General features: G+C 42.2%; 1 long non-coding RNA gene across 2 annotated transcripts in view; it reads left to right on the top strand.

The window, feature by feature from the left end:
- Positions 1–13,986, top strand: part of LOC137616970 (uncharacterized) — a 65,834-nt gene extending 51,848 nt beyond the window's left edge. For both annotated transcript variants that reach the window (XR_011039534.1, XR_011039533.1), the window contains one exon: positions 13,019–13,986. This is a non-coding gene — a long non-coding RNA (uncharacterized lncRNA). The remainder of the gene's footprint in view (positions 1–13,018) is intronic.
- The last annotated feature ends 6,901 nt before the right edge of the window (positions 13,987–20,887 follow it).

The raw sequence follows: 20,887 nt of genomic DNA, 5'->3' as shown, positions 1-20,887 counted from the left end.
CCTGTTGTAGCAGCATAGCAGATGGTACAGTTACCTTGGCTCCTCTCACAGGATCAATAGCTCCTGATCAAGGGCAAAGGTTACAAGAAAGTTTGGGATGAAAATAAAGAGTAACTGGCCTCATCTTTTCTTTTCACCTTGTCTGCTGAAACTTGATATCGATGTAGGTAAGCTCCACTTAGCATTTTGCTGTTTTATGCTTAGGTATACAGTAGTAGTCTTTTCCTCATACACCTTACGAGGGGAAGTGTAATGTAGGCAGGCATTTGGAATAACAGGCAAATCCATTATACACATTTAGCCAAGTCTTAGGATGCAGATTTTCAGCTTGAGAACAACCCTTAATGCCAGGGGCTTGTACCTTCAAGTATTGCAAAATCTTTGGTGCATGTGGTGCCAGGATCCCTAACCATTTAATATCCCTACGCATGAATTTGAGTATCCCAAAATATGTTTCCATCCTGTTGGAGCAGGGACTTCCTCCCACATAAGGATGAATCTATGTAAAGGACAAGGGTTTGTGTATGTGTGAGAACAAGTGACAAATTTGGAGGTAGTTTGTATTTTTCCCTAACTAAAAATCTGAGTGAGTTATACTTGCCCACTCACCATCCCCCTAGAAATTCCCAGCTGCAATTAAAGTGTGTTGTCAGTGAGTAAACAGGGCCCAGCGCTTTTCCACTACTGGGCTGGCAACTACCTAGTGGTTGTTGACACCTTGTTAAATCTTGTAAGTGCCATATTCCAGTATGAGCTGGTATTCTTCTATGTAAGGGACTCAGGTTTGTATAGTTAGGGGAAAAATACATAGTTCTGAATTTGTTTAAATTTTTCTGTTCTTCAATGAGACCATAGAATCTATAAAAACCCATCTAGCTGCATTACCGGCAATTCTAATGGTAACATCCATAAAGAGCATTGTTAGATTTGAATGGTATTAAATATGGCTTTTTAGTATATTGAGATTGAATTAACTTTTAAGTAAATTAAAATTTGATTAGCTCTCTTATTGATAGTGACAAATATAGATTGTTAATGGATTGCATTATGACAGATAAATTTTGGATTGAGTCTTAAGATTTTACCATATTTTCCATGTCATAACTCACTTGTTTTTTTTTTCCCTGAAAAATGCCCCAAAAATCACCTTGCATCTTAACACTAAGATGAATTTGTACAGGAGTTTCATAACCCTCAAACACCCCAGTAATGACACACTGGCACTCTCTCACCACACACACTTGATATAAGCCTACAGTTATCATTCATATGTAATAAAGGTGAATTTATTTTGATACTTCACTATTGTTTAATAAAGGTATAGTTAACTGGGGATTTATTTATTTTAATCAGCTGATGACTTGCTAATGCCATCTACTTGCAAATATGCACATTAACTGCACATCTTTGATGGCATCTACGACTGGTTTAGTGTTTTTATATGTAATAAAATTAGGATACTTGGTGTACAGCTAGTTAATATTAGCCTAACTTTTCATAATAGATCCAATGTATGAAAATTTACAGTGCCAAGACAAAAAACTGCACGGTAGAACTGCCGACTAGGAAATGCTTGTGAAATCTTCAATTTCATTTTTTTTATTTCAAAAATTTGCTTAGGTATTGATAGGGTGCGTATTTCCACTTGTAGGGTCTTGTGACATGGGATATACAGTAATTTGAATGATAGTGCTTGTTTTTCAATGTATATTACTACATAAGTACAAACCAGTTTTCTTTAATAGAAGTACAATTGCAGCTTGTTTGGAACTCAGCGGTTAAACTTTTTAAGATTTCTTTTTATTTCACTTTATTAGTGTGTGACTAAGCAATCCCCCTCCCCTTGCCAACACACCAAGAAGCCACTTAGGTTAAAGCTGCCTAGTCAAACACTTCAGCTCTCTTTTCATATTTTGACTTTTTTCCGTAACTGAAATACAAACCACGCTATTTAATATGGGTTATTACTTTCGGCGTAGCTGAAATGACGAGCCATTAGAATTTTAACGAGGGTTTACTACCCCCATCGCTAGTTATAGGAGGGTAGGGAGGGGTAGCTTGCTACTCCCCCCCCCTCACACACATGTGCGCTGAGCTCACTTTACTTTTGGCTCGGGTGATGAACAGACGTGTCTGCTCCCACCCTCGCTTTGACAGCCATTAATGCTTTTTGTCTTTTACTTTTTTTTTTCTTATACTTGTAATATATATATAAACATTCTTTGTTTATACATATATTTGTGTATAGAAATGTAGTAAGTTTTCTTTTCAGTGCTTGTGCTGTGTGTAGTGTACGACGACACCGGTGTAGTGCTAGGCCACCGTGGTTTCACGTTATGGGGTACGACCTCTCCCTCTTGGTCCTTCGGTCGTTTCCTTCGGGTTTCCGTTAACTCGGCCGAGGTGGGGAATCGTCATAGCTGGACTTTCTTCATTCATCTATTATCTTCGCTGTTCCTCCTTTCCTACGGGGAACTTGGAGTCTCAGCGAAGGGAATGTGGGAGTTTAGATTGACTACGGTCCCTCTCTCTACTCGAGGTCGTTCACCCTTTATTACTATTACGTACTATTACGGAAGCTTCTTTCCCGTTGCGGTTGAGTTGCTATTTCGTTTGTCTCAATTATTTTTAATGAAATCTAATAGTATTTTTAACTTTGAAGCTTCTGTGGGTAACACTTCCCTTCGGGGGTCAGTGGTTCCTACTATTTGTGAACATTCAAAGATCCGTTACATAATTATAATTCGATTATAATTCTGTTTTTGTTAAAGTTCTCTGCCCTCCCCCTTCTCCCGTGTATGTGAGTGGGGGAGGAGGGCGCATACTTAATTTTTAATTCTTATGTTTTGCTATTCCTTGGTGTTACTCTTCGGAGTTCCTCCCGGGGAAATTTCTGTTAAATAATTATTTAACTTTATTTTCCCAGTTAACTATGCAGTTTTTCTTTGTTTGACTAAAGTGTGCCAACGAAGCAGAGCTGTCCTGGTTATGCCTGGGGAGTCTGCTGTCGCTGTTCTCTCTCTTGGACATCGTCATGGGCGTTATCTTTCTCTTAGAAGTTCTCCCGTGACAACTGTCAGCTCTTCAGTTCATCTTAGAATGCTAAGGAGGTTCGCCTCCAGGGGTGGGTAATTTCCCTTCCGAGGGAGGTTCCCTTCCCAGTGTGAGATCTTCCCCCTGCAGAGGGGTAACTTCTCATACCTTATTAATTCCTGGATGGGTTTTCCTGGTCCTCAGGCGGTTATGCTCTTGGTGCTGAGCGACCGCTCTTGTAACCATGCTCAAGGAGCTGAGTGGTTGCAAGGTCAGGCCATGGAAACTTCGGGTGACTATGCTCTTGGGGCTGAGCGGTCGCACCCGCAGCTATGCTCAAGGGGCTGAGCAGCTGCAGGATCAGTCTTGTGACCTCTCTCGTTCGCGAGGGAGGCCACTCATAAGGACTCTTCTTCAGAGGATTGCTCCTTATAGGTCAGTTTGCCGATCCTACGGCCCTTAGGGGCGATTTCACCAGTGTCTTCATGTCTCTTCTACGAAGTTTTCACCTCTCATTCGCGAGAGAGGCCACTCATAGAGACTCCTCTTCGGAGGATTGTTCCTGATTAGACCAACCTGCTGTTCGGAACCTCTCCGCAGAATGGTTCGCCATCTCCTTGACTTGCTGACCTGCCGTCTCCGTCCCTGGCTGCTGACGCTTTGGGACCCCGTTATCCAACGGGCAACGGTCCCTTCGGGGCAAAAGGGGCTTTCTCACATTGTGAGTAAGTCCCTTAAGCGCCAGGTATCCCCTGCGCGCTAACGTTCTCCTGTGCGCAATTGCGTGCAAGCACTCGCCTGCTGTTCCTGCTGTTCCGGAGACTACCATCCAGAGACATCCTGTTCCAGGGATTGTGCGCCAACGTTCATCTGTGCATCAGCGCACATCGTTGGAGTTTATTGAGATAGCGCACAGGCGCTCACCAGTGCTTCAGCCTGTGAGTGTCTCCTAGTCTCTTCTACGAAGGGCACCTCTCCCGTTCGCGGGAGAGGTCTCTCATAGAGACCCTTCCTCGGAGTATCAAGCAGAACTTCCGGTGTTGATCGTCCTGCCAGCTGACCTACCGATCTACCAGATCAACCTTGCACTACAACGAAGGACTTTGGCTCTGGTCTCTGAAACAGACCTGCTTACGGTCCTCATCGTGGGATGCCCGCCCTTTTTAAGGACACATTCCAGTTCCTGATCGTCCTGTCAGCTGACCCTTCATCCTAGCGCGCAAGTGCGCGCGCTGATGATCTTCTTTCACGCACAAGCACTGACGATCTTCTTACGCGCGCAAGCGCCGACAATCTTCTTACACGCGCCAGTGCCAACGATATTCTTTCGCGCGCGAGCGCTGACGATCTTCTTACCCGCGCAAGCGCCGACGATCTTCTTACCCGCGCAAGCGCCGGCGATCTTCTTGGCAGACGATCTTCTTTCCCGCCAAGAGCTGATGATTCCTACGCGTGTAAGCGCCGACGATCGTCTGCGCGCGGGCACCGATGGTTTCCCGCGCCGACGATCTTCTTACGCGCGCAAGCGGCGACGATCGTCCGCGCGCGGGCACCGATGGTTTCCCGCGCCGACGATCTTCTTACGCGCGCAAGCGGCGACGATCGTTTTACGCTCGCAAGAGCCGACGATCTTTAAGCGCGCAAGAGCCGACGATCTTTAAGCGTGCAAGAGCCGACGATCTTTAAGCGCCATCGATCTTAGGCGCTGTTGATCTTCTTACGCGCTCAAGCGCCAACAATCTCGTAGGCGCACGCGTGCTAACATTCTGGTCTGCACAGGCTCTTCATTCTGATCCTGCACGTCAATCTGATTTCTGCGCACCCTATGAAGTCTCACCCGCGCGTGAGCATTTCAACGGTCTCTCGCGCGCGACCCTCGGGTATTTCCCAGCGCGCTCCCTAGCGCAGTTGCCAATACCCTCCCCCGCGCGAGGCTGCCGGACAACACGCGGTAAGGGTGCAATTGCCCCCCCCCACCAAACCCCCACCAAACCCCCACCCCCCTATCCCCCCACCCACACACCCCCCACCCACACACCCCCACACAGAACAGCGTGCTTGTCGGTAGGGGGGAAGGTTCCAAAAAGGTCCAGGGACATGCCGTCCTTATCTTTTTATAGGCGATTTCCCCTCCAGAGGAAGTGTCTGACAGCGCTTTATAGGCGATTTCCCCTCCAGAGGAAGTGTCTGACAGCGCAACTGTCGGCCGGCAGCCTGGTTTTGGACTCTAATCAGAGCAGTAGCACAGGCTTTCAAGCTGTCCTCTCTGAGTGGAGCCACAAATCCTTGGCTGCAACCACTCTCCCGAAGAGAAAAAGAGAAGTTCCGATGAGGTAACTTCTAGGACGTAGCTGTCTCCTTGTAAGTCTTCGAAGCAGGGATTCTCCCCCCCTCAGACTTTTCTCCCTCACCTTCAGACGAAGTTTTCTCGCCCTCAGGAGAGTCACGGGAGGTGAGACGTTCCCCATTGAGGGAAACCCTACCTCGCGCGATAGCTTCTCGAATAAAGGTGGAGAAGAGCCTGCCTCCGTCGTGGCTGGAGTCATGCATCCCTCCTTGGAGGGAGTCAAGAACTCCAAGGAAATACCGGGAGTCCTTTAGCATCAAATCTTCAGGCTCAGACATTCTTTCAGTATGGGAACGAACCTGTTTGAGCCTAAGGAAGTGAAGTAGGCGGCGGAGAGGTGTAGGAAGTCTCCGAGACCCACTTATATAGGGCTTTGATATTCAAGCCCTATAAACCAGCACCTCAGCAGCCACGTCCTACCAAATCAAAGGAAGCTAAGACAGTGGGGACTAAGCCCTTTCTGGTCAAGGACAAGAAAGGCAAGAAGTCCTCCAGGGGAGGGAAGAATCCTAGAAGGAGCAACCGAGGCTGCAAACGCTAGGATTGGCAGTTTCCCTGCACGTCCGCCAGTGGCGGAATATCTACAAGGTTGCGCAGACAGGTTGCAACAACTCAGGGCGGTTTCCTGCATGAGTTCCGTAATCAGTCAGGGATATCGCGTCCAGTTCACAATATCTCTACTTCCCCTGAGGACGAATCCGGTGTCATTTAATACCCTTGCCTTGGGATCAGCAAGGGGGCGAACTCTGTGGGCAGAAGTCCAGATTAAAACATACTTCGGTCAGCATGGAGACCGCAGACACAGTCAGTCAGTGAACCGCAAGAAGAGTTGTGTATTCTGGACCTGAAGGCCGTGTACTTCCAGTTCCCAGTCCATCCGTCTTCAAGGAAGTACTTGGGATTCAGCATAGACAACAGGGAGTACCAGTTCAGGGTGCCGTGTTTCGGTCTCCACGGATTCACTGGACGGTTCACCCTAGTTTCATCATGGGCACTCAGGATCGGCTTCCGTCTCCTCCTTTATCTGGATGACTTCGTGATCCTAGCAGACTCTGAGTCATTCCCTCTGACACCGAGACACACTTCTACGACTTTGCCAGGATCTAAGGATCATGGTAAGTCTCGAGAAGTCCGCTCTGCTGCCCAATCAATGACTGGTTCACCTAGGCATGATTATAGACACCAATCTCCATAACGCCTTTCCATCAGACAACAGGATAACAAGGCTGAGAAGAGTCGCAAGCCCTTTCCTCAGACGAGGAGAGCTTCCAACCCAACCGTGGTTACGTCTCCTCGGTCACCTTTCATCCTTGGATCGTCTAGTTCTCTACGGTCGCCTCAGGATGAGGTCTCTCCAGGGGCAACTCAGGTCCTAGTGGAATCAAGACTACGATTCCCCGGACACCATGATCCCTATGGATCCAGCGCAACGGACTAATCGCCAGTGGTGGGTGACAGGCGAGAACCTACGAAGGAAAATGGGTCTTCTCGTTCCTTTCTCCGGTTTGGATGCTGTTTTCGGACACAACAAAGGAAGGGGGGGTGGCACGTTCTGTATCACAGGACCTCAGGCCTGTGGTCAGAATTGGAAAGGTGCCTCCGCCTCCATATAAATCTGCTAGAGGTGAAGACCGTCTTCCTGGCCCTTCAACAGTTCCAACAAGGACCTGGCGGCTCACTCTGTGGTGTGAAGAGCTACTAAACCACAGTAGTGGCTTACATCAACAAGCAAGGAGGTACCTTTTCAAAGCAACTATCCCATCTCTCAGTAGCGATACTGAGATAGACCGAAGTCCACTCGATTCCTCTATCGGCTCGCTTCATTCCAGACAAGGAGAATGTGCTAGCCAACGGTCGAAGCAGAGCTTCTCATAATGAGTACCGGGTGGTCCTCGGATCATCCAGTAGCCAACAAAGTCCTGACTTTGTGGGGTTACCCGACTGGGGATCGGTTCGCTACAGCGCTGACCTTCAAGCTTCCGCTGTATTGCCCCCCAGTCCCAGATCCCAAGGCACTCTGGCAGGATGCCTTCCAACAACGGTGGGACAGCACCGACGTGACGCTTTTCCCCCGTTCTGCCTGAAGAGGAGGATGCTCAACAAGACCAGAATATTGGTCAATCTCTCGATGACCCTTTTATGGCTCATCACGCGGAATGGTTTCCGGACCTTCCGCAATTCCTAACGGAACTTCTGAGAGAACTCCCTCCGACACGAGCTACTCAACCACCCACATGCCAACATCTTTCACAAAGCCGTAGCTTCGCTTCGACTTCAAGTCTGGAGACTATCCAGCATCTCCTCCCTAAGAGAGGATTGTCGCAACGAGTTGCAAACGCGATGTCTGGACACCTGTGTAGATCATCTGCAGGGGTCTACCAGGCAAAGTGGCGAGTTTCTGTGGTTGGAGTCATGAAGGGGTATCTCCACTCGATACCACTATTCCAGCAATAGCGGAGTTCTTCGTATCATCGTATATTTGCGGGAAGATGCGCCTTTCAGTCTCAGCAATGAAAGGCTATCACTCAGGCTCAAGTCTAGCCTTCAGGCTCAAAAGAGTGGATATTTCTCCCTCGCTGGAACTCTCCCTAATCAGACGAAGATATGATCTTACCTGCCCTCAGTCGGAAGTGAGACCTCCTCTATGATATATGGTTCGAGTTCTCAGGCCTCTCAAGAGACCTCCCTACGAACCATTTCGCCAGGCTTCAGCTCGCCACCTAACTTGGAAGGCGGTGTTCCTACTAGCATTGGCCTCGGCCAAGCGAGTTAGTGAACTTCATGGTCTCTCGTTGACGTCGCCCATGCAAGGGGATGAGGGAAGGTAACGTTTATATTCGTCTCTGAGTTGTGGCTAAGACACAGAATCCGGGAGTGCCGGATCCTCGATTCAAATCTTTCCGGATTTCGAGTCTTCGTTCTGTAACAGATGACCCAGACCTTCCCGTGCTGTGTCCAGTAAGGAGTCTGAGGTTATTTCTCAAAGAACGACTGCATTTGTCCCCAAGTGCAAGCTTTGTTTGTGAGCACTGGGAGAACAAAGAGGAGGGTCACCAAGAATACCATCTCGGCATATTCGTAGGGCGATCCATCTGTCCCTGAATCCTGACCCTCCTCCGTCATGTCGCCTTAAGAGCGCATGATGTCAGGGGCGTAGCTACGCCCCTGGCCTTCAAGAAGAACTTCTCAGTGACGCAGGTTCTTCAAGCGGGAGTGTGAAAGCGTCAGACGACCTTCACAGCCCACTACCTGCAAGACGTGACCCACAGGAGGCTCGTTACGTTCTCTATCGGCTCTGTGGTGGCTGCACAACAGCTGGTTTAAACCTCAGGCTCCTGAATGGACAAGTAGCAGAGGGTTGAGGTCATTGTTACCCTGTTTTAATCTGCATGAAGGAAAAGTTAAGTCTGGCCCATATTCTTTTCTTCATCCTCCCTTCTCGTGGGGAAAGCAGCATCCTGGGTTCTCTGCACAGCGGACTTCAAACCATTGCGGGTAAACCATGTTTCCTTGTGTTCCTAGTATTAAGTTAATACTGTCACGTCCCCATACCCTGACGAGGTGGTATTGGGAAAGTCCTAGCCTAAAGTTTTCCATCTAAAGAGCTTCAGGTCAACTTCCTAGGACGAGTCACACACAATCCTTCACACACAGCTTATGTAGGCCGCAGCCCTTGCATAGCAAGGTGCAGGGACACTTTATTGTCGAGTGCTGACACACTCAGATAATGAGTCCCCGGGCAAAGCTAAAAGCCAATATGGCTGGGACTTTTCCACCCATCCTAAGGGTTGTCACCCATATTAAATAGCGTGGTTTGTATTTCAGTTGTGGAACAAATGACAAATTCGGAGATGATTTGTATTTTTCCTAACTATACAAACCTTAGCTATTTAATCAAACTTGCCCGCCAGCCCTGTCCCCCGTGAAGTCTTACCTCTAAGCAAAGTGAGCTCAGCGCACAGGTGTGGGTGGGGGGGGGGTAAGCAAGCTACCCCTCCCTACCCCCTGCTAACTAGCGATGGGGGTAGTAAACCCTCGTTAAAATTTTTATGGCTCATCATATCAGCTACGCCGAAAATGATAACCCATATTAAATAGCTAAGGTTTGTATAGTTAGGAAAAATACAAATTATCTCCGAATTTGTCATGTTTAGCAGTTTTTCTTCTTTCTCTTTACAAAGTGAAAGTGTACGAGTGTATTGGAGAGACCACTAGTGGGCATAAGTGAGGAGCCCTAATGGGGTTCCCCCCATTTAGATCTCCATTCTTTGTGTGCCTGTAGCATGGGCCATGACTGTTCGCAGTCTTTCCCCCTGCAATGAGAGTAAGCATTGATCGTCGGTGCATTGAGTGATGTGCAGCAAGAACCGGAAGCAGAACCGTAGACATTCAGGGTCATCCTCGAAATCTAGAAAGTATTCATATGATCTTAATTACCCTCCCCTGGGGTGGTGACAAAGAAAGATAATTCTGATCTTCCACCAGGGTACCTATGAGGGAAATGGTGGCAGCTGGTTACCCAGAAGAGGCAGCTATTCCTCGCTCTTTGCGTGATAATTTGCATCTGACCTAAGCTGACAACAACACTAAGTAAATGTCCATAAGGAGACACTGGCCTTATGTGGGCTTGAAGAGCATCCCCTTGAAGTCTAAATTGCTCCAAGTCCGGGTTATGTCCAGCTGGTATCTTCCTCGCCTAATTCTAATTGTGATCCACCCTCCTCATCCTGACCATGAAATTACTGACAAGAACAAGGAAGGAAAGAAACTGACCCCAAACTACAACAACTAAACTAGTTTAATTAACCTTACCCTCCACTTTTGATTTGCTAATCCCTGCACACCCTGCAAATATGAAAATAGAGATGTATGTGAAGAAGCACTTCTGATGGCAAATAAAAGGGCCATTACATGTTTGGAACACTGTACGCATACTGATGTGTTAGCCTGAATACCCTGATAACGTGCACACTCATCATGTTAATCTTTTCTGTAGTCTCAATCACCCTCATGCGTGCTCCTGATTGAGTGCACTCATCGTCTGTGCATGATCCTGTGCACTCGCTCTATCCCATGCTACACACACTCCTGATTGTTGCATGGTATGAGATGTCTGTGCATGATCCTGTGCACTTGCTCTATCCCATGCTACACACACTCCTGATTGTTGCATGGTATGAGATGTCTGTGCATGATCCTGTGCACTTGCTCTATCCCATGCTACACACACTCCTGATTGTTGCATGGTATGAGAAAGTACATTGACACACACAGCAGCAGAGGGCAGTCTCCAGTTATGTAATACCCCTACTTGCCTGTTTGACTGACAATTTGCAGGCACTCAACTGAGCAGTAAAAAGTCGCCATAATTTACCTAAAGGTACATGCATGCTTTGATTGAGGCAAGACCCTCAGAGGGGGTTATCTCATGGGGGAGATCTTCACTAGATAAGCAATTGCTGCAAGGATGTGAAAGACCCCTTTTTGACTGTCACTTTGGTGCCCAACATGTGGAGAAAAATTCCCTTGGTTGTCATCTAGAGATCAAGGAAAAAATTGATATCTTCACGCTAATTAAAACAAGAAGAATGGATTTCAATTTTAAATGAATGGATCAAGCTTGAACACTAGCAATTTAAGTTATAGTAAGCAGAAATGGTTTGATTTTGTTCTTTTTGGATTTATCAAGTTTCTGAATAGATTATCTGATACCTGTGTGGGCTTTTACACAATATTAGAGGAAATTTTCTAATGCTGCACCCCCACTAATTTTAGCCACAAGCCACCACTGATCAAGAGAGTGTTTAGTTTCATGAGACCCAAAAGCTAAACTAGTTGACTTAGCCTCAGGAATACAAACATGAGGAAGAGACTCATTGCACAGCTTTCTGTTGAACACAGCTTAAAGAGTTTCCTTTTCCTTTGAACAGTTAGAGACAAAGCCATCTGATTTAAGTAAAGGAGGAACTGTATGTTTAAACTAAAGAGTGCAGATTTAAAGGTACCCCACCACCTATGTTCCTTGGTTGTACCTGAAAGGGTTTCTTTTAAGGGCAAATTTTATTCCTTTTCAGGTGAAGCATAAACTGAGGACCAGCTCCTAGCTAAGTATAGTTATTCTAAGTGAAATCATATCTGTTATCCTTTTCAAAGATAAGCTTCCTGCTTCACCTTTTAGGCATGTCTGCAATCATCATTGAACCAGTGTTTCTCTTTCACTTTGTATTTTGACACATCACAACGGATACACCTATCAATTATTTTGACCAGATTCTCATTCAAGGGAACAACAGACTCAACCCTTTATACTTTTATGACATTCAAATGTAAAAGTGACTAGTTTGTTTGAGATTTTATTTGTCATACATGATTGTGACACATCATACACATGCTGCTGAATCCGAATTGATAACAAAATCAAGCCATGATCAGATGTCCCAAATGGAGAAGCAATCATAATTGTTATAATACCAAGGAAGTCTGTGTTTACTACGTCCAATCAGTTGCCAGACCTATGAGTAGCTTCATTTATTTGCTTGCAGCCTGGTTCAGAGGCAAAGACCAAAGCTCTTGAGCCATTGCGATCAGAAGAAGAAGCCGTTTAACTACTCTGTGTTAGTGTTGAAATCACCAATAGGTATAAAAGATGCCTTTCTATCATCTTCCTTTATTTTAACCATTATGCAAAGACAATCAAAGATAGAATCCTTCCAAGTATGTATTTCAATTGATTGAACAGTTATTCCTGCCACAAACTTTAATGGCCTGAATATCATGACATCTACATTTATAATAGGACTTACAAGATGCAGGGTACTATGAATATACACTCCTATTCCTTTTGCCCTAGGAATGGAATCCCTTTTCAAAATTTTCTTGAAACTTGGAATAAGGAGCCGAGTGTCATTTGAGAAACCAAAGTTTCTCGATCATAAAAGTATATCATATTGTCTGGAAGCATCGGTAAGGTCACAATTATTACCATGCAGTCAGTGAATGATAAATTTGCTTGATAAATTTAGTAAGTTTCAAGTTGGCTTTGTTTTCAAAAGGGTGAAAACGCTACAATAATTATTAATTTGCACAATACTGTACACTTGCATACTGTGGGTCAAAATTTGCCCAGCACTACACACTTGAATAATGAATTATATTCTACACCTGAAACTGTTTGTCTGTAAATCCTAGTTTTGCTCTGAATCTATAAATACCTTTATTATAAATGTTTTGAGTTTGTTTGACCAGGTTTCTTCTGTGGTGTAAGGTAGAATGTTGTATCTAGGGAATTATGGTTTATTGAATATGTCGTGAAAAAATGGAAGGATTAGGGGAGCTGCTGTTAGTCAGTGGATGTCAAAAACCATTTATTAGGTTGTTAAGTATTTCCTTGTTAACATTTAGGAAGTTCCCTGTTAACAAGATATACTTTCAGTAGTGATATGCTATTATAAATGTCAGGGACAGGTCTAGTTTGTCATTATTTTCACTGTTAGGCTATATTTATTACTTGAGAATAATTTATATTTTATAGTTTTACTATACTGAATGTTTTACTAAAATGGTAGCCTTCATATTGAAGTGTGCAGTAAAGTATTTCAATAAGACGTGTATAATTAAGATCTTTTATTAATTTTTCAGACTGGAATCCTCAAAATAGTAGTGATATATAGTTCCTTCTCAAACCAGGAAGTTAAACTAAATAGTCTGTATATTGACATCAAGATGATCAGCAGCAGATAAAGTGGGATTTACTATAGAAAAGAATACAGAATGTTTCTCAACTTCAAAAGGAGCACCAGCAAATCATCTCAACTAAAGTGGGAAGTCTATTATACTTTTCTGGAGTATTGGAAATACCATTATGAGAAATATTACAGTTCCATTAATATCTTGAAATACTCATCTGACCAGAATTGTAGAGATTTTAGGGGGTTGTGTGTTACAATGATCACTCCATTTATATTACGTTTCAAGAGTAATCACTAACTGAAGAAGATCACTCATAAATTTTTAGTCATGTTACAAGATTTTTTAAATTGTCTCTTTTTGTGGAAGCTGTGAATTTGATTATTAAAGCTATTAACTTTTACTCTGTCTAGAAGCAAGTATATGATAAGCTCTTAATTTTTACAAAGTCAGTGCATATGAAGCTAATTTTTGATAGATTTTTAATTCTATACATCTTTACGATAATAAGATACACCTGATGTTATTTTTTCTATTCAATTCTAAACGCCTAAAGTTTAACTTGAAAATTGGGTCCAGATGAATATTAATTTATTTTACTGTACTCTAATTAAAATCCAAATTGCAGTTTCCTAATTGTTATTTGATAAACAAGTACAATTTGTTTAGTTGCCAACTACGAATACTGTTAACTGAATGATAATGGATTCCTGCTACGGCTTAAGATAGTTATCTTTAATTGTTGTAGGTAGTGTATTATTGCATTTTTTTAGTAAGGAAATTTAACATTAAAAACCAATTAAGATAAAAAACAAATGTAAATGAAGGATCTCTTCCTTAGAAAGTTGCTATAATGTTTTCAATTTGCATTAACTATCAGGTAAATCACATGCCAATTTCCTCTGAACCTCTTAAACATACTTCTAGTTATATCCTTTTTATAATTGTATAAGGTACCGTAAACAAGTTATCTCATGTGTGACCGAATTCTCTAATATTTTATAGATTAATTGCATGTGAATATAACCTACTGTAATTATTTTAGCTGTGAACATCATTTCATCTTTGTTTACCATTTCATCTGACTTTCGATACTGTCATTGAATCTTTTACACAATATTGAATTTATAGAAGGCCTATTTTCTTGAAAATTTTATAAGGAGATATGTTTACAATAGTGGCTGTTGAACAAAGAAGTTTGGCACTCTAATTTTATATATTTCAGTTAAACAAAAGAACCAGGTATGCTATGTAGATATCTTTTTATTTATTAAATAGGTTTGCATACTTTTGGAGCAACTAATCAATGTATCTTGTGTAACATGAAGCAGTCAGTCATGAATAGAATAATTTTGTGAAGGGAGTATGTAAATCCTCATCCTTTACAGAGAGAGACCAGCAAAGCTAGAGTACATGGTAGTTAAATCTTTTACAACTCGGTGTAAACAATCTGCCAGTAGTGGGGAAGCCTCCCCCCCTGCTTGCTCACTGACAACTGAGTTTGATTTCAGCAATTGGTGAGAACAGACATTCCTGCTGACTGAAGTACTTGATTGTTCCTGTAAATACAAACTCATCATCATTTATATGGGTTTCTTCTTTACCTGCTTAAAAGATGTGGGATTCTGGTAACAATATATCGTTGCCAGTTATCCCACCCACGCTGGGAAGGAGCTGTGGAGTTATGACACTAACCTCACTGCACTCCTGGTCTCCTCTCAAGCAGACATCATCTGCGAACGTGCACCACGCTGTGGTTTGTGATTTGTGCTTTTTCGTAGTTTCTATTATTACAGTGTGCTTAGTGATTAAGTGTGACTCAAGGTTATATGAGAACCTGCCCCGGCCATGAAAGCGTCCATATGGCACCTTATGAGTTGGGGGAAGGATGATACCCATCCTTTGTGTTCTGGGTATCATTGTAAGAGATGCACCATATCTTTGTGGGTTTTGCAAAGAGTGGCCGCACTCCCAGTGGGTAAGGTATAGTGCTTGCCGTTAGAAGTCTAAGAGAGACCATTCCTCTTCTGTTTCTTCCTCTGTTGAGAGCAAAAATTGGAAGCCTTCTCTTGTGACACATGATCTTTCCTTCTCAACAAGACTGGTAACTAAGAATAATAGCCCAAATTGTCAGAACATTGATTTTGTAGAGTATGAGTGGGCCTGACCTCACTCACAGTGATGCTGACCCTTTTGCATTGACCCATTTCCAGCTAGAGCAAAATACTTTGCAGGTTACTTTTATATTACATGCTTATGTAAAACCTAACAATCTTCATCTTCCAGATGAGTCTGCTCAGTTCAGGGATTTGCTTTTTATATTGGATATTGTAGATCAAGGAGATTTTTCTTCCACCTTACTGGTTATTTCTCCTGAAAATTTTCAAAGTTCCCCCTTTAAATATACCACCTTGGTCTTCACGCCATTTGGCAGCAGATCAGCCTATTTCTCTAGGTACAGAAGTAGCGTTACTGTACGGTGCATATTACTCCTGTGGGAACCCATAAAAAGTTGAAGCTTCATGACAGCTCTGAGGCCCTCTAGATCTAAGTCTGTCTCATCAGGAAGGTGGTGCTAATTTTTCCTTAAAGGGGACACCTTTATATGTCACGTAGCCTTCGGGCATCCTCTCCCAAAACTGGATTACAGGTTTGGTCGTTTAGCCCATGTGCGAGCATAGGTTTAGCCTTGTACCCGCAGATCCAAAGAATCTGGACAGGCAAATTGGTACCTGCACATATTTGGAAACAGTTGCAATTACAATGGACCACCAACAAAATCGTCATGTCGTCGGGGATCGACGAAGGATCTAGTCCATACCATGGTAGAGAAGGATGCTCTCCAAGAGATTTACAATGGGTCCACATGCTTTTTCATTTGACTTGTTGAGAAAGCATGTGGAGGCTGAAGACCAGTCATAGAGTTATTGGCACTGAACAAATTTGTTCTGTTGACTCCATTTAAGAGGAGACCTCGGTCACACTCCTGCATCAGACCTTTGGACTTCGTGATGCAACCCACTTGAAGGATGCATACTTCCAAATCTTAGTCCATCCGTCCTCCAGGAAGTACATTTGATTGGTCATAGAAAACAGGATGTACCAGTTCAGATTTCTTTGCTTTGGTCTCAATAGCACCTAAAGTCTTCACCCATCTTTTCACTCCAGTATTAGCATGTACTCATACCAACAGGATTAGTCTGTTAGGATACCTATACGATTTACGGACTCAAAGAAGACCCTTCTCTTTCACTAAGACAGGCTTTCACATTGTATCGCTGAAAGAAGTCCGTTATTTGCCCAGGTGTAGACTTCACATAGCTCAAATTGGACACCAACACAATCCACAGGAGAGTTCCCCTCACAGGATCGCCTGACACCTACAGGAGGCAGTGTTTCCCTTTTACAAGCACGTCGGTATCAAAGGTTGCTAGGCCACTTAACATTCTTAGGAAGCGATCTACCAAATGTGTGCTCCATTGAGTTGACACAGAAGCAAGATTAGTTTTAGGGTATCGAACCCTCCTGGTGTTGGTCCCTGTAGGGGAACAGCCTAGACGAGACGTCATGTTGTGACTAGACAACTGAAATTGTTCATAGATGCATCGAAAGAAGGGTGCGGGCCACACCTGCAACATCTAATGTCGGCTTAGCAACACAAAAACAATTCCAACACTAGATACAGACGAACCTATAGAGACAGGTGAGCGTGCCCACTTTCAATATAGTTCAATCACCATGAATCCAATCAGCTGACTACTTTACTGACAATCTCCTTTACTAACAACACCATGTGATCTAATGTCTCGTAAACAACTGAAATCATCTTATTATTTGCTATATTGGATATTTGTTTATTATAAAAAAATCTCCTAATGTTTCTCACAATCTCAATTTATCTATATACATATTTTCTAATAATACTGTACTTCTACACTCAAGCTTTCAACTATCATACTGTACTATTGTAAATGCTCTTACTGATAATAAATTATCAAAATTTATCCTCTTAACTAATCATACATTTCTCTCTTCTCCCCTCCTATCTCCCGCCAACATTAGTCTCTTTACAACCGTACCCCCTCACTCTCCTTGATATCTCTATTCCACATATGCCTTGATATTTTCCTCAGACTCCTGCCTTGGTAAGTACTTTACATTAGCTATTTGTTTCTTTCCTGGTATCCATTGTACTGTACCTCTTGTATTTCTCCAGATTCTATAGTAGTTTTCCTTATAGCTACAATCTATATCTTTAGTCTTTTATGACCAACTCCCGTACTTTGTTTAATGGCTGTCATTAGTGTTCTACTGTCTGCTGTTTTCACTGTTGCCTTTAATATTTGCTCCCACTAATTCTTCCCATAACATAATGAATATTAAACCTTTTGTCACCTCTCCCATGCTTAATGCTTCTGCCTCAATAGTTGATTTTGCTACCCTTCTTGATTTTCGAGACTTCCAGCATATAGGACATCTGCCATCTGTCAAAGATATATGACCCAATTGCGTATGCTCATCTTGACAATTCCAAAGGATACATCTCCATACACTTCCCAAGAGATATTCTCTTGGAATTCATCTAATATCACCTCTCTTGTTATACTTTTAAACTCTTGCTATAATTTTTTTCATATCCTGTGTTGTAACTTCCTTCAATGCCTTATTTAATTCATAAATGCCATACAATATTTCTGGCATTGTATGAAAAGATGTCTAATTAAGCTGTCCAGCCATGGACCTGTACGTTAGTTCCTTCTGACTCTGTATTATGTTACCAACATACTGTCTAGCTTCTGGTTTCTTTACAGAGTTGATATATTTCCATTGATTGATACATAGCCTCTCATTTTGCTCTATCATTACTCATATGTACTTAAAACTTACTTTTTTGTTCACCCACTTTGTTTCTCTCTTAGCCTTCCAATTGTCTTCCATGAGCCATTTATTTCCCCCATAACAAGTCATCCACATAAGAGAATGACACCCACCAATTTATTGTCTTTCCTCCAATAAAATATATTTGGCAACAGTTTACTTATTCTCCCCCCCCCCCCCCCCCCAAGTTATTTCACTACATGCGCTACCTTACAATATCATGCTTTTGCAGCTGCCTTCAACCCAATGACCGTCTTCTTCGAGTTCCATAAATCTTGCTTATCCTTCAACTGGTGGTTTCAAATATACATCCCTCTGTATTTGATCACCTTGCAAATATGCTGTTTTCACATCTATCGTGTAACAATTAAATTTTTTTTAACTGGATGATTGTCAAGCACAGTTTAAAAGTTCTGCATTATAAGTAGGAGTATCTTTTTCCCCAGTCTGGAATTTTTGAAAAAGCCTCTAGCAACCAACCTGGTCTTACATATTTCATCTACTTTTAATTTCTCGGTGAGTATTCACCTTGTGGATATAGCTTTTTGCCAAGTAGCCTATCTCCCACCTCATATACATTGTTTTCTCTCCAACTCTAACTCCTTCTCTTAGCCTGTAACACATGTTGATTCTCATAAAAAAAAAAAACTCCATCTCCATTTTCTTCAATATTCATGTGATCTCGGGTTTATCTTTGTCACCAGTAGAAGAATCCTGTACATTGTATGCATCTCTTCAGTATTTACTAGATCTTTTAAGTCAAACTTGATAATGTCCATTCTTCCATCAGACCAGCATCTTTATTTATTCCTCTAACCCTGTTCCCTTTGCTCAATTATTATTTTTATTATTTGCCAAGCTGCAACCCTAGTTGGAAAAGCAGGATGCTATAAGCCCAGGGGCTCCAAAAGGGAAAACTGCCCAGTGAGGAAAGGAAACAAGGAAAACATCAGTTGTTTTAAGAACAGCAACAAAATTTAAATAAATATTTACTATATTTGGGTAATTTTTCTCTCAAGCCTTCCTCGCTTACATCTTCTCCTCTTTCTCATCATATCTCTATCTTCCCTCTTATTCCCAGTAATCACGGCTCCTGTACATTTGTTACATCATTCTCTAGTACACCTACATCATTCATACTGTTGTCCCTATTTCCATTAACCTCTCAAGTTTTTTTTTCTGTTCTTTTACAGTGAAAACTCTCTCTCTCTCTCTCTCTCTCTCTCTCTCTCTCTCTCTCTCTCTCTCTCTCTCTCTCTCTCTCTCTCTCTCTCTCTCTCTCTCTTTCTTTCTTTTTTTTTTTTTTAAAGCAATTTTGTTTGCTGCATGACTTTTTTTTAATGAAACCCTCTCCAGCCTTGTGTACTGCATTCAATGTATCCATTACTACCCCTTTCATACTTATATATTTACTCGCTGGATTTGAAGTCTCTTCCCCTGCTAAATCTGGTAATGCGGGATTTCTATCGTTAACTAGCTGATTAGGCAAAAATCCTCCATTATTTATTAAATAGTTTCTTGCACATGCCACTTATTTCAAAGCTTTTGGACAACTCTCATCTTTCTCATTTCTTTTTCCTCAGACGTCCTTTTAAGGATTCCAACTTTTCTCACACAATTTATATCTATGGTGATTTTGCTGCTGTAGCCAACAATTTTATATTTCCCATTTCAATAAGTGTTCTCATTTTTTAATTTTAAAACACCATTAGCATAAAGTATTTTGCATGGTGCTCCAAAAAATGAGAACCACCCATTAATTACCATTCTTATAATAGTTTCTGGCCCTATGTCATTAATCCTGTATGCCAGACAATATCTGGTGGCTGTATCAACGAAACTAAGAACTTGCTTTCTTTTATCTCCTACATCTAAAGACAAAACCTCATTAAATGTTCTATTCTAAGAAAATCCAATGGAAGGTTTCCATGGATTCCTTTTATACTTAATATTTGCCTCCTATCTACTTCCTTTTCTCCTCCACCTAAACCATCACTTCACTTGGCCTCCTCTGTTAACCTCTAAATCCTCTCCCCATTTCCATGTCCAAACTGTAAGTGCAACTTCATAGTTGCTGCTAAAATATTTTTGTTACTTAGTCCATTCCATCCCTCCAACATTAATTCTTTTTACTCTTCAGAATTGATTCTTATTCCACCTAATGCTTCTATTTCTACGATTTTTTCTTTATATCTATCCTCATACCCATCATACTCATTGTTTTCTTTCCTATTAACCATGGTATGTCACCCTGCAAAATTTCTGTAAATAAAATTTCTTTTTAACAAAACTGGAATTTCCATTACACCTTTATCTTATATGATAATTCACCAAACTTAGACAATGTTTCATTCCTCTTTGGTGTTCATTCTTTTCAACTCTCCTCGGCTTAAACCAACAACAACCCTACCTAGTCATAATTCACCACACAGTTTATTTACATTCTGTATCTAAAATAGCATCAACTTCTCCCCAAGAGTTCACATTTCTTGAATTTCTATTACAAATTTTCTCTAACTTGTTTAAACTTGTACTTATTTCTCATATTACCAGTCTTATTTTCATTACAATTTGCTTCGGATTTATTTTTTTGTGGACAATTTCTAGCCCAATGCCATTCTGAATTCAATAAATAGTGTGCTATACGTAATAGCACACTATTTATTGAATTTCTTCCACCTCTCTCATATCCACCTAGCTCTACCCCATTCCTGTACCCCTCTCTGCCTCTACCCATATTCATGTTTTCAGAACCCTACCTATCATATTTGTTCCCTAATCCTTCAAATATTCTTTTCAATATTTAGGACACCAAATCATACTCAAGTTTACCTTGTCCACATGCAGTCAACACCGTCTGATTTTGACTCTTGGCAAAATTTACCTGTTCAAAACTTGAAAACCTTTAGCCTCTCCCTCAAACTTTTTCTTATACCCTTACTG

This window comes from Palaemon carinicauda, chromosome 23, assembly GCF_036898095.1.
Source record: "Palaemon carinicauda isolate YSFRI2023 chromosome 23, ASM3689809v2, whole genome shotgun sequence".
Lineage (NCBI taxonomy): Eukaryota > Metazoa > Arthropoda > Malacostraca > Decapoda > Palaemonidae > Palaemon > Palaemon carinicauda.
The sequence above is the reverse complement of the archived record's forward strand: the minus strand, read 5'-3'. Positions and strand labels throughout refer to the sequence as shown.